The sequence below is a fragment of the Diadema antillarum genome, unplaced genomic scaffold (genome assembly GCF_040938485.1).
Source record: "Diadema antillarum isolate AM-2024a unplaced genomic scaffold, OU_Dant_1.0 seq00000331_RagTag, whole genome shotgun sequence".
Taxonomy (NCBI): domain Eukaryota; kingdom Metazoa; phylum Echinodermata; class Echinoidea; order Diadematoida; family Diadematidae; genus Diadema; species Diadema antillarum.
The window spans coordinates 526411-546270 of record NW_027271348.1 but is presented as its reverse complement, the minus strand read 5'-3'; the positions used below and the strand labels follow the sequence as shown (position 1 = coordinate 546270).

At 39.5% G+C, this 19860-nt stretch overlaps 1 protein-coding gene across 2 annotated transcripts in view; it reads left to right on the top strand.

The window, feature by feature from the left end:
* The window catches only part of LOC139730740 (speract receptor-like), a 533152-nt gene that overhangs the window by 303816 nt on the left and 209476 nt on the right, over positions 1 to 19860 (top strand). The gene's annotated exons all lie outside the window — the stretch shown is intronic.

The window sequence follows — 19860 nt, the reverse complement described above, 5'->3', positions numbered from 1 at the left end:
AATATAAGGAGATATCAGTGTTTTTCTCAGTAAACCGTAACTGCAGACAGTTTAGTCTGGAAACATTTTTATCATAACTATTGTTCACATTTTGTGTATTTAACAACACTTACCATCGATTATACGGTTTCAAATTTTTACAGTGGTTGTTTCTATCCCTAACTCACATTTTAGATCTATTTTAAAGCAGTAATGCTGGGGTTTTTTCATCTGCAAATGGTAAATTATGCCTTTAACATAATATATATCTATATCAGAGGCCATACTGCGCAGCAGCTTGACCGGCAATCGCTTTGGTACCCTTTCTGGTGGTTTCTTGATTTTAATTCCCAGCGGTGTGTTGTCAGTGAGGATGGTAATCTGATGTGCATAGGTGAATTGGTTCCACTTTTCGAGTGCAAACACGATTGCCAGCACTTCCTTTTCAATTACCACATATTTTGTCTCTGGTTCACAGTGTTCTACTATAATATATGCTACAGGGGTCCATCTTGGAGAAGTGCAGCACCAATGTCAGTTGTACTAGTATCTGTGAAGATCTCAATTTTCTTCAAAATCAAATTCAAATGACCACTATTAAAGTACGCCAAGAGAGGAGCTTAAGTGAGCACTCATTTAATGCCTTTTCTTAGATTTCTTATCAACTGCAATATTCTTTCAAATTTTCAGTTTTGATTCTGAAAACAGCATAGCACAACCCACGCTTTGTTAGCTTTCGTTGATAAAGTAGCACATGCTTTAGACGACGCTTCCCATACCATCGGTGTTTTTCTCTACTTCTCGAAAGCGTTTGAGACGATTGACCATGATATTTTGCTTTATAAATTAAGCCATTACGGCATTCGTGGGACAGCTCCAGAGTGGTTTAAAGACCACCTTACTAATAGAAAACAATATGTTTATTTAAACGGTTATGAGTCTCTTTTTGAAAACAACTTCTTATGGTGTGCCCCAGGGTTCCCTGCTTGGCCCGTTATTATTTATCTTGTACAGAAACGACCTCCCAAATTCGTCACAGATTCTTTCTTTCATATGCTTTGCTGATGACACAAATTTATTTCTTTCACATCGTAACTCTAACACGCTTATACATATGTTAAACAATGAACTGAAACTTGTTCAGTCCTGGATCCACGCAAATAAGTTATCACTAAATATTGATAAGACGCATTATATACTATTCAGCAACTCTCTACACTCTGTTCCTGATTATGTTAAGATCAATGGTATTAATTTAAACTAGGTTGAAAGTATCAAGTTTCTCGGACTTTATATTGATAGTGATCTATCCTGGAGAACTCACATTAACTATTTAAGTAAAATTTTGTCTAGAAACATAGGAATTTTAAACAAGCTGAAATAACATTTCCCCATACATATATTACAAATTATATACTCAACAATAATTTCCCCCTTACCTCAACTATGGAATTCTAGCATGGGGTAATTCGTCCAGATATTTGCTTGATTCGCTTTTCCTTCTTCAAAAACGCGCCATCAGAATAGTCAACGCCGGATATTTATCTCATACAAAATGAACTTTTTCATAAGAATAAAATTTTGAAATTGATTTATCTATTCGATTATAATCTAGGCATTTTTATGTAAAAATATTCCACGAATGATCTTCCTGATGTTTTTCTTCACATGTTCAAAAGAAACTACTCACATCACAATTATCCCACCCGCCAACGAGGCGCTTATAACCTTCCACGTACTCGCACAATTTTCACGATGAAAACAATTATGTATGCGGTCTCCCTCCAGAACTCACAGGTTGTTTATCACTATCATCCTTTTAATGCAAATTAAGACAGTATTTACTGAATAACTACATTAATTCAGTTCATTGAAATTCTGTTTTGTGTTGTTCAGGACTATCCCGCTGTACTGCACTTAGTCTGGGTGCCAAAGCCACTTTTTTGGCCTAACCTTGTTTTACCGTCCACCCTATGTTTTTTGATGGTTTTGCCCTATTTCGAGGGTGCTGAATCCAAATCTGGATGATGCAACTCTTGCATCATTGAGGGTTTTGAGATATTCAAGATGGCCGCCAAAATGGCCGCCCAAACCGGAAATTCCCATGTATTTCCTTCTAAATGGCGAGAAATTGAGAACAATTGATGATTTTACCCTATTTCGAGGGTGCTGAATCCAAATCTAGATGATGCAAGTCTTGCATCCTTGAGGATTTTGAGATATTCAAGATGGCCGCCAAAATGGCCGCCCAAACCGGAAATTCCTCTATATTTCCTTTTGAATGATGAGAAATTGAAAACAATTGATGATTTTACCCTATTTCGATGGTGCTGAATCCGAATCTGCATGATGCAACTCTTGCACTCGTGAGGGTTTTGAGATATTCAAGATGGCCGCCAAAGTGGCCGCCGAAATGACCGCCAATTAAAACCAGAAATTCTGACGTATTTCATTCTAAATGGTGAGAAATTGAAAACAATTGATGGTTTTACCCTGTTTGGAGGGTGCTGAATCCGAATCTGGATGATGCGTCTCCTGCATCCTTGAGGATTTTGAGATATTCAAGATGGCCACCAAAATGGCCGCCAAAACCGGCAATTCTCACGTATATCATTCTCAATAGCGAGAAATTGAAAACAATTGATTGTTCTACTCTATTTTGAGGGTGCTGAATCCAAATCTGGATGATGCAACTCTTGCATCGTTGAGGATTTTGAGATATTCAAGATGGCCGCCAAAATGGCTGCCCAAACCGGAAATTCCTGTGTATTCCCTTCTAAATGGTGAGAAATTGAAAACAATTGATGGTTATACCCTATTTCGAGGGTGCTGAATCCAAATCTGGATGATGCAAGTCTTGCATCCTTGAGGATTTTGAGATATTCAAGATGGCCGCCAAAATGGCCCCCAAAACTGGAAATTCCTATGTATTTCATTTTAAATGGTGAGAAATTGAAAACAATTGATGGTTTTGCCCTATTTCGATGGTGTTGAATCCGAATCTGGATGATGAAACTCTTGCATCCTTCAGGGTTTTGAGATATTCAAGATGGCCGCCAAAGTGGCCGCCGAAATGACCGCCAATTAAAACCAGAAATTCCTATGTATTTCCTTCTAAATGGTAAGAAATTGAAAACAATTGATGGTTTTACCCTGTTTGGAGGGTGCTGAATCCGAATCTGAACGATGCATCTCCTGCATCCTTGAGGATTATGAGATATTCAAGATGGCCACCAAAATGGCCGCCAAAACCGGAAATTCTCACGTATTTCATTCTCAATGGTTCGGAATTGAGAACCATTGATGGTTCTATCCTATTCCGATTTCAAAATGGCCGCAAAACCGGAAATTTCCACGTATTCCAATTTTAATGTTTCGCAATCGAGAACAATTTTATTGATGATTCTACCTTATTTCGATCACTGTGCTGAATGCGAATCTGGACGATACCACCCTTGCATCATTGAGAGTTTGGAGATATTCAATATAGCCGCCAAAATGCTCGCCAGAATGGTGAGAAATTGGTAACAATTGATGGTTTTACCCTATTTCAGGTTTTCGTCAATGGCAAAATCTAAACCAAATCATAGTCTGCTGATAAAAGAACGCATATTGTGCATCCCAGTTTGAGCTTGCTGTACTGTGAAACCAGCTTTACCGGATATCTTGGAGTTTGTAAGATACAGCTGTGCCAGGAATGAATCCTGCTAGACTACAGATGCGGTTGAATGTTAGAAAGATTACACTGTTTCATCTACATATCATGGATATGTTTCGAACACTAACAATCAGTGGACAAGACATACCCATCTCGAACAAAAGTGATAGTGATGTAGAGAAGTTTACTGAGATTCCCAACATTACCTGTTTTAATCCGTGAACAGTTTTAGTCGTTTCATCCATAAACACTCACATTGGTTAATTGGTTTATATTGGTGGTCTTGATGACATTGTTGAAAGACAATGTTGGACATTTTTATAGTTCTGCTTCAAATTTTTCTTCAATATGATGTAATATCATATATAATAAATGGGGCGACAAACCTCGTATCTACAAAATGTCACATGTTCAGGAGAGAAAAACAAAAACAAAAACAAAAAACAAACCAAAAATGGCAGCCAAAGCACTATAACAAATGAGAGGTAAGACAGCTAAGGTTTGGACAGGACATCATTTACTGATTATCTGACTGTTTATTCAAAAAAGTCATTTTCACTAAAATTTCAGAAACAGGTTCTTGTCGCCCAAGCGACGATATTATAATTATATACACACGAAGAGATGGAAATATCACAGGTAACGCGCAGTAAAAAAACAAACAAACAAACGACAACATGTAAGGTAATAGTTGATAGTCCAGTACTTACGAATATCATAATCACGCAGAGTGCTTTTGAAATTCCCCTTATATTGATATCTACTACAGTGGTCATGGATGCAACCATTTCTAGTGACGTTATCAGAATATGCCACAAGTTTCATAAGAGTACGCGGCGAGACTCATAATAATACAAGAAAATTTTCAACACCAAATACCAGCAGGCCATAATTTGATATTACTCTTATAGCCAAAAAGGATTAACTTCACATCAGTCTGCAGAGCTCTTATTGGCTACCACAGGCATTACTTTATAACAATTGTGCAAAAAAAAAAAAAAAGAAAATCAGTCTTATCTTTGTGTTTGTACGTTTCAGTGTGATGTCAATATCATTTGTCTTTCAATTACGTGTTAAAGTTCCGTTTGAGACATATCGGAATATCTCAGTATATTACAATACCATTGTGACAGTCATTTTGGATGCCATTAATTGTTGGCTGATTTGACAAATTTGCTCAACCGAGTTGAATTCAAGAATACGGATTATTGCTTTTAATCCCTCGCTTCACGTCATAGCACAATATTTCACAATTTATAAGAAAATATCAAGGAATTTTCGTTTATACAGGACATTATTTTGTAAATATCTCAAAACCTTCAGCATCCTCGAAATGGGGTGAGACCATCAATTTATTTTCAAATTTTCACCATTTAGAAAAAAATATATTAACATTGGAATATCAATTTCTGCCAATTATTTTGGCGGTCATCTTGGACATCTGAAAACCCTAAGGAATGCAAAAATGGCAACAACAAAATGTCGAGGGTGCTGAATAGGGTCTCAAAAATTTCAATATTGACAGTTATTTTGGCGGTCATCTTGGAATTCTCAAAACCCCCCAAACACAAGAGTTGCATCCACCAGGTTCGGATTCAGCACCCTCAAAATAGGGTAAAACCACCAATTGTTTTCAATTTTACACAATTTAGAACGAATTAGGGGGCCTACATGGGAATTTCCGTTTTTGACGGCCATTTGGGGCCATTTATCATCTCAAGACCATCAAGGATGCAAGAGCTGTATCCTGCAGCTTCAAATTCAGCAAACTCAAAATAGGGTAAAACCATCAATTTGTTTTCAATTATACACCATTTAGAAGGAAAACGGGATCTACATGTGAGTTTCCATTTTGGGCGGTCATTTTGGTTTCCATCTTTATTATCTCAAAACCCTTAAGGATACAAAAGTTTTATCAAGATTCTGATCCAGCACCCTAGCTCGAACTAGGATAAAACCATCGACAGTTTTTCAATTTCTCACCATTTAGAAGGAAATACAGGGGAATTTTCGGTTTTGGCGGCCATTTTGGCGGCCATCTTGAATATCTCAAAATCCTCAAGGATGCAAGAGTAGCATCAGCCAGATTCGGATTCAGCACCCTCGAAATAGCTTAGAACCATAAATTGTTTTGAACTTCTCACCATTTAGAAGGAAATACATATGAATTTCCGGGTTTTGGCGGCCATTTTGGCGGCCATCTTGAATATCTCAAGATCCTCAAGGATGAAAGAGTCGCATCAGCCAGATTTAGATTCAGCACCCTCGAAATTGGGTAAAACCATCAATTGTTTTCAATTTCTCACCATTTAGAAGGAAATACATGGGTATTTCCGGTTTGGGTGGCCATTTTGGTGGCCATCTTGAATATCTCAAAACCCTCAAGGATGCAAGAGTTGCATCATCCTGATTTGGATTCACCACTGTCGAAACAGCTTCGAACTATCAATTGTTTTCAATTTCTCACCATTAAGAAGGAAATACATATGAATTTCCGGTTTGGGCGGCCATTTTGGCGGCCATCTTGAATATCTCAAAATCTTCAAGGATGCAAGAGTAGCATCAGCCAGATTCGGATTCAGCACCCTCGAAATAGCTTAGAACCATCAATTGTTTTGAACTTCTCACCATTTAGAAGGAAATACATAGGAATTTCCGGGTTTTGGCGACCATTTTGGCGGCCATCTTGAATATCTCAAGATCCTCAAGGATGCAAGAGTCGCATCAGCCAGATTTGGATTCAGCACCCTCGAAATTGGGTAAAACCATCAATTGTTTTCAATTTCTCACCATTTAGAAGGAAATACATGGATATTTCCGGTTTGGGCGGCCATTTTGGTGGCCATCTTGAATATCTCAAAACCCTCAAGGATGCAAGAGTTGCATCATGCAGAATCGGATTTAGCAATCCCGAAATAGGGTAAAACCATCAAAAAACATTGGGTGGACGGTAAAACAAGGTTCAGCCTTCGGCACCCAGACTAACTCCATGGTTGTTGTCATGTTAAACCAGACTTGATAGTGGGGCAGATATGTAGCAAAAATTGGTCGAGATGCTCACATCCGGCGGAAAGTATGAAATTTTGCATATAGGGGTATTTTGGGGCGCTGATTTCAAAAATTGCCGGATCCAAGAGATCTGACCACGGGTTCGGCCGCCATCTTGAATTCCAATATGGCTGCCGTCACGATACATATTTAAGGATATCATCTTCACTTCTAAGTGACATGTGGCACCAAAATTTGATACACAAGAGCGTTTTAACATGTTGACTTTGATGACAGATTAATTTGAAGTGTCTGACAAATATCGAATGGCCGCCATTTTGAATTTCAATATGGCCGCCTCGATTAATGTTCAAAATCCCTATCTCGAGTTTTGAGTGACGAGTGACGCTGAAATTATGTGCACACAGGTATTTTAACATGCTGAGTTAAAAAATGGAATAATGTGATGTGTCTGACAAAAGCAATTCACACTTTTTTTAATTCCAGTATGGCTGCCAAGACAAACATCACGACTAACATTTACAGGCATGCCAAAAAGTGCGGTAAAAATAAAGCATAATGCACCTTTCACTGACGTCACAATGTAAATACAGCAGCGCGCACTCAATCAGTTGCAAATGCGCGCTCAATCAGGTAGCCTAATTTACAACCCGAAATAGGGATTTTTAACACTCAAACATGGCAACTATGTAGGAAAATTCAAACTGGCTTCTGTGCAGCTTGTCAGACATATCAAATAAGGCTTTTACTGAAGTCATCATATCACCTTGCTGTTATGTATCAAATCTCAATGGCCTATGCTATTCAGAACTGAAGATACGGATCTTTAAATATTTCGTGATGGCGGCCATATTGGAATTCAAAATGGCGGCTGATCCAGTGGTCAGATCTCTTGGATCCGGCAATTTTTGAAATCAGCGCCCCAAAATACCTCTTTATTCAAAATGTCATACTTTCCGCCAGATGTGAGCATCTTTTTCACATATCTGAACCACTATGAGCCCAGCTGGTTGTGCTCTCAAATTCTGTCACAGTGTTCATGTATATTCTTCCTTCTTTCAAGACATTGAGGGCGCGGTAACAGCTGGTATTTTAATTCTCACTGCATTGCAACTGGTTGTTGAATGTCTTTTTCTTTTCTCGATTTACCGGTGCATGTGTTCCTTTCTCAATACGCGAAATGTATAATTTTCTAATATTGTCTAAATCGTATCATTGTTATTATACATTGACTCACATTGTTATTATTACCAGAACGACAATGGTTCATCCGCTTACAGCATGTGGCTTATCCGACCTCCAAACCTGCATTAGAGAAGAATTTGCTATATCCCTGTATATCTATATATTTTTTCTTTTATCTCTATGTTTCGGTCATATGTTGTACCCGTTCTCCTCATCTCAATCTTTAGCTCGATTTTAACTGGGACCTACGCTCAACAAGCTCGCTTTTAAGTAGGTTCCTTCATATTTCTTTAGCATTCATTCTCAGATTCCAACTTTCATAGATCGACCACTATATGTTTTATATACTTGCAATATTCTATGTATGTCTCCTAGTTAGATATAATGTATTTCATTTAATTTTGTTATATTTGATGCATTTTTTCTTCGAGAAATATGAAAATAAAATAGCTTGAATTGAATTGAAAATGTTCATGGTTGCCGGTCCATGTCCATACAACATCCTTCCGTGTTAGGTAATTGATCAGTTGCATTGACTTCAGAGAGAAGGGCGGTGATTAGGCTCAGTCTGCCTCCTGATCCAAATGACTTGGCTTCGATTCTAGAGTCTAATTGAGCAAAGTTGTGTGTAAGCACACAGTCCCCTTTAGTAAGAGCCAAAACACTTTGTCCCTTGGATATGACATAAAATGGAGGTCCCGTGTGTGAGAGAGTCACAACTCATGCACGTAAAAGGTCCCGTAAAAAGAGCAGGGAGCATAACCCGTTGGAGTGGTCCCGTGTCACACCCACCTTAACCCCATGGAAGACAAACTTGTGCAGCTGAATATGGGTTATCCAGCCATCTTTCTCAGATGGAAAATGAAAACAAACTAACATGGGAGATACCGTGAGAAGTAATTCACCATGCCTCGGAGCCTGTAGACATCATCCCTGTTGGAGGGTGGCTTCATCTTTAATAGGAATAGCAGCCACTATGAGGGACCTAATTTCAGTGCAGTGTCTATCACAATGAGCCCTAGGAACTGCACTTCTCTGACATAGAATTTGGACTTGTCACATTTGAAAACTACACCAAGTTCCTGGCACTGTTTCAGGAGGCAGTAGAAACGGGTGACACGACATATGCTCCTGCGACAAATGCTCCGACGACAATTACTCCGAAAAATGCGACAAAAAATGCTCCGCGACATTTGCTCCGCGACAAATGCTCCGGCGATATTTGCTCCGGCGACAAATGCTCCGCGACATTTGCCCCGCCGACAAATGCTCCGGCGATATTTGCTCTGGCGACAATTGCTCCTGTGACAATTGCTCCTACGACAATTGCTCTGACGTCAAATGCTCCGATGACATTTGCTCCGGCGATAATTGCTCTTACGACAATTGCTCCTAATGTGCGACAATTGCTCCGGGGACATATGCTCCGGCGACAATTGCTCCTACGACAATTGCTCCGGGGACATTTGCTCCGGCGACAATTGCTCCTACCGCAAATGCTCCGACGTCATATAGGCCTAATGCAAAAGTCTGAAGGTACGTCTGTACGGTCAGACAGGTACGACATTTGCTCCGGTGACAATTGCTCCTACGACATTTGCTCCGACGTCATATGATGCAAAAGTCTGAAGGTAAAGACAGGTACGACATTTGCTCTGGCGACATTTACTCAAGCGACAATTGCTCCAACGAAAACGTCTTGTACCACCTTTGCTATACAAAGGTAAGACATTTGCTCCGGCGACGAATGCTCCAGAGACATTTGCTCGGACGGTCCTCCGACGGCAATTCGTTCCAACGGTTCGATAATTGATCTGGTGAAATTATATCAGACGAAATTTGTTTAGAAGATGAGACAATTTCAAGGGTGAAAAATGCCCTCCTCACAATTTCTCCGGCGGAAAAAAAAAATCTTCCTGGACTTTTCCTAAGAATTATACATGTTTTTGTTTCTTTGTTTGTTTTATTCATAGTTATTGCATATTGACTCTTTTTAAATTACTTTTGAAAGATCAAATGGAGAATCCTTAATAAAGATAACGAACGAATTAAACGAAATAACAAAAATACACAATTAAACAAGGAAACCCATATTTTCTTCTTCTCACAGTATCATTAACTCAAATTACGCTTTCACATACTGATCCAAGTCTCTGGAACTTTCCTGAAAGTGATACAATAGATTGAAGGTCAATGTTTCAAGAAAAATGTTAGATCGTATTTTCTTGATGTTAATAATTGGTATTGCAGGAATGTAATCTTCGTATTTTGTATACTCCTTTACTCATAATCATGTATATTGCATTGTTATAAGCTGCGTAACGTGATAATTCAATCTTGTCACATTTCCCCCATTATTGTTCGTCGTTGGATATTCAAACTGTGTGCTTGTCAAGCTTTTGTTTCATTCATTCTTTCTTTTTTTTTCTTTTTTTTTCTTTGATTTCTTTCTTTCTGGTATTTTTCTTTTATTCAGACTCACTTTCTCTGCGTCTTTCTATAGAAAGAACTTTTTTTTTCAGACTTACGGTGCGCCCTCTTGATAAACAAAATAAGGAGAAATCTGTAGTTTTTTTAATGACTATCTAATAATCATACTTTCGTTCCCTATATATGTTATTCTGTTTCCTAAATTGTTTTCATCTCGACCGAACTTGTGCAGTTTTATTCTATAGACTTTTTGCTTTCGATCATGCCTAGTTACCATGTGGCGTCACAGTGGGGAGGGGGCAGGGGCTAGACTGCCCCTAATGAATTTCAAAAATTCACAAGGGAAATTCAAAAATTCACAAGGGAAAATACAAGGAGAGGAAAGAAGAAAGAAAGGGGAAGGGAAAAGGGAAAAGAAAGAAAAGGAAAACTGAAGGATGAAATGAGAAAGAAGAAAGGGAAAATATTTTTTCAAGGAAAATGTAATATAAAAGGAAAGAGAAAAGAAAAAAAAGCTAGAGTCCTTTTTACTCGTCCATCAGGGTTGCCGCACGCTGAGTGTCCATGACTGGCTATGGCTCCATTGCAATTGCTACTCCTTCGCTTCTTTGCCATATATACTCTTTTTCGGAATGAAGCGTGTCGTCAACAAATTACAAAAATGCATTCAGCAGAAGCAAAACATATGCGAGAAACACAGTCCAAAGAATGCAAAGCAAAAGTTCTCCTCAAATTGGGATGTTGTTTGACTGTTTGTTAGTTACAAGACCATTTCAAAATTTCTTTCAGGATCCGAAGTTGATTTAAATTAGAGAAAACACAAAACATGTCGATAGAAATTGTTCTGGTCAACGATCCTGCAACTAAAAGAGATCACCTACTAACCTCATTGAGCTAACCCTAAAAAACAACAACCCTTTGTGATATCTCTCTTTCATGCTAAGAGCAGGAGTACATTGAAAAATATAGCCAGCGACAAGAATATTTGTTCAAAGCGTACACGCAATCCAAAACATCCCTAACGGGCTTTTTGTTTTGTTTGTTTACTGGTTTGTTTTTTATTTATGTATGGGAGCAGGGCGGCGCCAAGGCGCCCCCTATGATTTTGCTAAAAAAAAGAAAGAAAGAAAGAGAAAAAAAACAAACTAAAGAAACAAAAAGATAAGGGAAAAAAGAAGAGAAAGAGCGAGGATTTAAAAAAAAGATTGCCCCCTGATTGTAAACCTATTAGTGGGTCTAAAATTTACATTATTTCCTAGTGCGAAAAAGAATACGTGGATAATGGATTTGTTAGTGGGTTTCTGGGGGGGGGGGTGTTAGAACATGGCCAGAAGAAATCTACGATTTTATTTCGGTAGATAATCATCATGATACCCCACTTATTACTTTGATAGCACTATAATTGATTTAGCAATGTTACAGTTCGCTGAATTATGTTAATGGTAATGTTTCATAGATACGTATTTTCTGATGTTGCTATTCATGCATTTGTTATTTTGTCAATTGTAAAAGTCATATTAGTTTGTTAATTTGAAAATTGGGCCCTTGCCCTCCCCCCCCCCCCCCCCCAAGAATTTTTCTTCGGGGGGAACGAATGTGCCCCCGGAAGGTTAAGAAATAATAAATCAATTAATTAAAGACAAAATTAAACAATAAGGCACTTTTCTTGTCTAAAACTTGTCAATAATATAACTGAAAATTGCGAAATTTTCGCCCCTGCTGGACGGGGCGCTTAGAATTAATGTATTTCGATTTTAATTTAATTTTTGTTCCAACGCTGACGGTGTCGTGTTTGATGTTCTTAACTTTCATTTGTCGCTGGAGCAACTGTCGCCGGAGCATTTGTCTCCGGAGCAAATGTCGGAGGAGCAAATGTCGTACCTGTCTGTACCTTCAGACCCTTGCATCAAATGTCCTTCGAGCAATTGTCATCGGAGCAATTGTCGCCGGAGCAAATTTCGTACCTGTGTGTACCTTCAGACCTTTACATCATGACGTCGGAGCAAATGTCGCCGGAGCAAACGTCGCTGGAGCAAATGTCGCCGGAACATTTGTCGTAGGAGCAAACGTCGGAAGAGCAAAGGTCGTACCTGTGAGTATCTTCAGACCTTTGCATCATATGACGTCGGAGCAAATGTCGTAGGAGCAATTGTCACCGGAGCAATTGTCGCCGGAGCAAATGTCGTACCTGTGTGTACTTTTAGACCTTTGCATCATATGACGTTGGAGCAAATGTCGTAGGAGCAAATATCGCCGGAGCAAATGTCACCGGAGCATCTGTCGCACCTTAGGAGCATTTGTCGTAGGAGCAGATGTCGCCGGAGCAAACGTCGCTGGAGCAAATGTCGCCGGAGCATTTGTCGTAGGAGCAAACGTCGCCGGAGCAAATGTCGCTGGAGCAAATATCGCCGGAGCATTTGTCGACGGAGCAAATGTCGCCGGAGCATTTGTCGGCGGAGCAAATTTCGGCGGAGCAATTGTCGCGGAGCAAATGTCGCGGAGCATTTGTCGCATTTTTCGGAGCAATTGTCGTCGGAGCATATGTCGCCGGAGCAAATGTCATGGAACCGTAGAAACGACAGTCATGTTCTTATGATGATATCATCTGAGACGCAGCTTACGCCTTCTAGTCCATCTAAGGCTTGGTTGAGTCTATTTTGTAAGATTTTACTTGACACCTTGAAGCCAAAGGGAAGCCTTTTCCATTTGAACCTGCCCCAATGAGCTGCCAAGGTAGACAGTAAGCTTTAGTCTTCATCTAGTGGGCAATGTAGGTGGCCATCCTTCAAGTCAAAAATATCGAATGTGGTATCCTTGGTCAGTGAAGGAAGTACTGTATATCGTCTAGGACAGAATGAGTGGAGTGCTTTCTTTTCAAGGTCGTGTTCAGTGGTCTTGGATCGATAGAGATCTTGACATCTCCTGTTTTTTCTGTGTTAAAGACATCTGATTTACCCAGTCAGTGTGGTCGTCAACCTCTTCTACCACTCCATTTTCTTTCAGGCTCTCGATTTTTGCCTTACTATATCTTTCACAGATTCTGAGACATTACAGTTGGCTTGGCATCTGAGCGAACAGTCAGATGTACTTCTGGACCAAATGTATTATAGTGGTTTGTGACCAGGTTAATCATTTCTGCAGCAGTCTCGCTGAAGTGAAGTGAAGTTCTTTCCGGCAGTGACAAAATCGACATCGCATTTCTCCTTGGTAGCAGGACTGTATGGGCCCGTATTCTAGTGTACATCAAGATTTAAACCCAGTTTAGACTCATTCATGGTTTAGCTAAACCTAAAGTTTGATTTTAGTCTGGGTGCCAGAGGCTGAACCTTGTTTTATCGTCCACCCAATGTTTTTTGATGGTTTCAACCTATTTTGGGGGTGCTGAATCCGAATCTGGATGATGCAACTCTTGCATCCTTGAGGGTTTTGAGATATTCAAGATGGCCGTCAATATGGCCGCCAAAACCGGAAATTCCCATGTATTTCCTTCTAGATGGTGAGAAATTGAAAACAATCGATGGTTTCACCCTATTTCGAGGGTGCTGAATCCGAATCTGGATGATGCAACTGTTGCATCCTTGAGCATTTTGAGATATTCAAGATGGCCCCCAAAATGGCCGCCCAAATCGAAAATTCCCACGTATTTCCTTCTAAATGGTGTGAAATTGAAAATAATTGATGATTCTACCCTATTTCGAGGGTGCTGAATCCGAATGTGGATGATGCAACTCTTGCATCCATGAAGTTTTTGAGATATTCAAGATGGCCGCCAAAATGGCCACCAATTAGAACCGGAAATTCCCATGTATTTCCCTCCAAATGGTGAGAAATTGAAGACAATTGATGGGTCTACCCTATTTCGAGGGTACTGAATCCGAATCTGGATGATGCAACTCTTGCATCTATGAATTTTTTGAGATATTCAAGATGGCCGCAAAAGTGGCCGCCAATTAAAACCGGAAATTCCCATGTATTTCCTTCTAAATGGTAAGAAATTGAAAACAATTCATGTTTTTACCCTAATTCGAGGGTGCTGAATCCGAATCTGGATGATGCAACTCTTGCATCCTTGAGGATTTTGAGATATTCAAGATAGCCCCCAATATGGCTGCCAAAAACCGAAAATCACCACGTATTTCCTTCTAGATGGTGTGAAATTGAAAATAATTGATTATTCTACCCTATTTCGAGGGTGCTGTATCCGAATCTGGATGATGCAACTCTTGCATCCATGAAGTTTTTGAGATATTCAAGATGGCCGCCAAAATGGCAGCCAATTAAAACCAGAAATTCCCATGTTTTTCCTTCTAAATGGTGAGAAATTGAAGACAATTGATGGCTAAACCCTAATTGAAGGGTGCTGAATCCGAATCTGGATGATGCAACTCCTGCATTGTTGAAGTTTTTGAGATATTCAAGATGGCCGCTAAAATGGTCGCCCAAAACGGAAGTTCCCATGTATTTCCTTCTAAATGGTGACAATTTGAAAGCAATTGGTGGTTTTTATCTTATTTTGAGTGTGCTGAATCCGAAGCTGCAGGATACAACTTTTGCATCCGTAACGGTTTAGAGATGGTAAAGATGGTCGCCAAAAATGACCGCCAAAAACGGAAATTCATAGGTAGACCCCCTATTTCCTTCTAAACGGTGTAAAATATAAAACAGTTGGTGGTTTCACCCTATTTTCAGTTTGCTGAATTTGATGCTCCAGGATCCAGCTCTTGCTTCCTTGAGGGTTTTCAGATGATAAAGATGGCCGCCAGAATGGCCCCCAAATGGCCGTGAAAAACGAAAATTTCCATGTAAGCCCTATATTACCTTCTAAATGGTGTAAAATTGAAAACAATTGGCAGTTTTACTCTATTTTGAGGTCGCTGAATCCGAACCTTGTTGATGCAACATTCGTGTTCTTTTGTTAGGGTTTTGAGATGTCCAAGATGACCACCAAAATAACTGTCAAAAATTAGAAAACTTTAGACCCTATTCAGGACCGTGACCCTCGAAACTCGGTGTCCATTCTTTAAGGTTTTTAGACGTCCAAGATGACAGCCCAAATAAGTGGCAGAAATTCAATGTTAATTTTTTTCTTAATGGTGAAAATTTAAAAATAAATTGATGGTTTTACCCTATTTCGAGGGTGCTGAAGGTCTTTGAAGGTTTAGAGACATCTATGAATGTCCTGTATAAGCGGAAACTCCTCAACATTTTCTTATACTTAAATGGTGAAGTATTGTGCTCTAACGCGAAGCGGGGGATTAAACCCAGGGTGAAAAGCAATAATTCGTATTCTAACATTCAACTCAGTTGAGCGGATTTGTCAAATCAGCCGAAAGATTTGGCATCCAAAATGACTGTCACAATGATATTGTAATATACTGAGACATTCCGATATGTCTCAAACGGAACTTTAACACGTACTGGAAAAAAAAGTGATCTTGACATCATACTGAAACGTACAAACACATAAATACGACTGGAAATTCCTTTATGCATAATTGCTAATAATGCTTGTGGTCGCCAAAATGGTTCACAGATGTGAAGTTAATCCTTTTCGGCTATCAATAGAGTAAAATTAAATTATAGCATGCTGGTATTTGGTGTTGAAACTTGTCTTGTATTCTGACGAGTCTCGCCTCGTATTTTTATGAAACTTGTCTCATATTCTGATAACGTCATTGGAAATGGTTGCATCCATGACCACTATAGTAGATATCAATAAGGGTAATTTCAAAAGCACTCTGCGCGATTATGATATTCGTAAGTACTGGATTATCAACTGTTACCTTACATGTTGTCGTTTGGTTTTTTATTCAGTTTTTTTTTAAACAGCGCGTTACCTGTGATTTGTCCATCCCCTCTTGTGTGTTTGTAATATATATATATATATATATATATATATATATATATATATAAATGGATTGAGACAGGTATAATGTTGGGTAATTTCAGTAAACTTCTCTACATCACTATCACAATATGATTTAGATGAACCGCTGGCACACTTGTATCCTATCAACTCAAAGATATCCGGTAGAGCTGGTTTCACTGTATTATACAGCAAGTTCAAACTGTGCCATTAACGAAAACATGAAATCTTGCAGTCAAAAATAAGATAGGGTAAAACTATCAATTGTTATCAATTTCTCGCCATTTATAAGAAGGAAATACATAAGAATTTCCGCTTTGGCGGCCATTTTGGCAGCCATCTTGAATATCTCAAGGTGAATCATCCAGATTTGGATTCAGCATCCTCGAAATAGGGTAACACCATCAATTGTTTTCTATTTCTCATCATTTAAAAGCTAATTCATAGGAGTTTCCGATTTTAATTGGCGGCAATTTTGGCTGCCATTTTGGCGGCCATCTTGAATATCTCAATACCTCCAAGGATGCAAGGGTTGCATCATCCAGATTTGGATTTGGCACCCTTGAAATAGGGTAGAACCATCAAATGTTTTCAATTTCTCACCATTTAGAAGGAAATTCATGGGAATTTCCGGTTTTAGCGGCCATTTTGGCGGCCATCTTGAATATCTCACAACCCTCAAGGATGCAGGAGTTGCATCATCCTGATTCGGATTGAGCACCACCGAGCTAGGGTAAAACCATTAATTGTTTTCAATTTCTCACCATTTAGAAGGAAATATATAGGAATTTCCGGTTTTGGCAGGCATTTTGGCGGCCATCTTGAATATCTCAAAATCTTCAAGAATGCAACAGTTGCATCATGCAGATTCGGATTTGGCACCCTCGAAATAGGGTAAAACCATCAATTGTTTTCAATTTCTCACCATCTAGAAGGAAATACATGGGAATTTCCGGTTTGGGCGGCCATTTTGGCGGCCATCTTAAATATCTCGAAACCCTCAAGGATGCAAGAGTTGCATCATCCAGATTCGGATTCAGCACCCCCGAAATAGGGTAGAACTATCAAAAAACATTGGGTGGACGGTAAAACAAGGTTAGGCCCAAAAAGTGGCTTTGGCACCCAGACTATTTTGTATTCTTCTAGCGAGGTTTTGTAAAACCAAAGTCTATTTTGAGTTAAATAAACCCTAAATAGACTGCAGTCTAAACCGAATTAAACTGCAAATTCATTAACGAGTTTGGCAACAATAGTAAATGAAGAAGCTCTTCGAGTATTTTAATTGATTAGTAAAGGTAGTGTATCAGACACATTAGTATGTCTGTATATCAATTGTGCATATATCTAAATATGCGTGCCGTAATTCTAACCGTGATCATTCAGTATACGGCTGGTAGTAGCGTTTGCTTGTACCAAAGAATTAGGTACTGGCCTAGCCTATCAGGTATCAGTATGGCATACTACGAGTAGTTGTAAGTATATACACGTATGGCGCATAAAATATCATATCATGAGACGCGTGGTAGCGCGATTCCTAGCTACCGACCGCCGCGCCGGCATGGCGGCATGGTTATAGGCTGTATGTAGCTAGGTTTATCCAATGTGCGTTTTGCATGCTGGTCGTCGAACGAATCGTGAATTCGGAACGGGCGACCAAACCAGACCTCGAGGTAGGTAGTAAGCTCTCTTTCAAGAAAGCGCGCGCTTAAACACACGAATAACGCATGTGAGCATAAAGTGGGAATAATTTTAATATCCATATAACGAAGTTGTTTAGAATGTAAGTACATGTCGACCAAATGGTGGTGCATGACGTGTATTGCATTGAGTATTAATGTGGCTACCGCGCTGTGTGTATTAAGCCGGCATATCCATGCCCCTATATCCATGCCCCTAAACCATAGCGCTACCGCGTATGGATAGGCGTCTCGTAGGCCTGCTGATACGTAGCCTTCTGTACATCTCCACAATCACGCCTCACATGCGTTTGGCTCTGTGCTTCATAGGCCTACATTGCATTGATCATTTCGTCATTATCTTTCTTGCCTTTGCAGGGCATCTTTAGAATTCAGCCATCGATAGTTAGACTCAAATTAAACTGAAATCAAACCTTTTCCCAGTAGGTTTAATTTAAACCTGATTTAGACTACAGCCGGGTTTAGTGGAATACAAATCAAACCTCCCACTAAAGTGTGTCTAAATTTAGATGCTTTAAACCGTTTTTAAACCCACTTTAGACCAAACATTGGTTTCAACTCCGTTTAAGCTTTTAGCAGAAAACGGGCCTTGCTCTTTAATTTGCACCTCCCCAATGACTAAAGCCTAGACTTATTCTACATCTACAACTGAACTTTTCCAGGCCGGATGATATTTTAGGGCCTATAGCCATTTTTGCAGCAGGAGATCAACAGTGGTTGATCAACAACATCTTCAACCTCACAGATTGACATTTTAAAATCATTGAACCAGCCTTAGCTTGTACAGCATGTACATCATTCACGGTTACCTTGGAGATACTCTCCACGAATGAAACGTCTGACGAGTCATTGGAATTATCTACAACACTGACTTCGCACACATCTGATGAGTGGACATGGTTTCTTTCGTGACAAGAGTTGCAGAGACGGCCCCAGGCGGGGCACAGCACTTTTCCGATTGGATGCATAGGGCGGCAGACTTTGCATCGTCTTGTTTGTGGTGTGTCTTATTTTATGCCTCCGCCACGAAGTGTCGCCGGAGGCATTATGTTTTCGGGTTGTCCTTCCTTCCATCCGTCCGTCTGTCCTTGCGTCCGTCCGTCCTTGCGTCCGTCCATCCGTCCGTCTTTCCGTCCGTCCGTAATGAATTTTGTGGACAGCGTAACTAAAAACTGTTTAAGGTATCCTAATGAGACTTCGTATGTGTATGCATGAGTGAACGAAGTTGTGCCTATTAACTTTTGGGTGCACATACGCAAGGTCAAAGGTCAAATGCTCAAAATGTCACCTTTTCCCCATTTCTATGCAGTGACAGGAGGTTTTTTCTTGAAACTTGGTATATACATGTAATACCAAATAAAGATTCTCAAGAGAGTTTTGAGTCATGAGGTCAAAGGTCAGAGGTCAAATAAAAATGTTACATTTCATTTTTTTTCTCCATATCTTAGAAATGGTTCAAGGTATCTTCATGGAACGTAGTACATATGCATGTACTAACCAGCAGTGATTACCTAGGGAATGTGGGGGTCATGGGTCAAAGGTGATGGGTCAAAGATCAAGGTCAACTCCTCATAATTTAACTTTTTCCCTCATATTTATGCAATACTTGCCGGATTTTTCTTTAAACTTGATATATACATGTATAACCCAATAGAGATTCTCTGGGAAGTTTCTTGGCCAAAAGGTAAAAGGTCAAGTGAAAATGCTAAATTTCATTTCTTCCTCCATATCTCGAAAGTGAATCAAGGTATCATCCTGAAACTTAGTACAGATCTATGCATGTTCTACCTGACAGTGATTCTCTTGGGAATTGTAGGGTCATAGGGTCAAAGGTCCAGGGGCAAAGGCCAAGTTAAAATGCAAAAATTTTACTTTTTGATAGTGAAATTACACTTTTTCTCCATACCTTGAAAGTTACTCAATGCATAGACTTAAAAAAGGGTCAGAAGTGAAGTAAAAATCCTCAAATCCCCAAATACCTGCGCTCCTAGGCAGTATAGCCATCCATCCAATTAAGTGTAGTTCAAGGAAAGTGA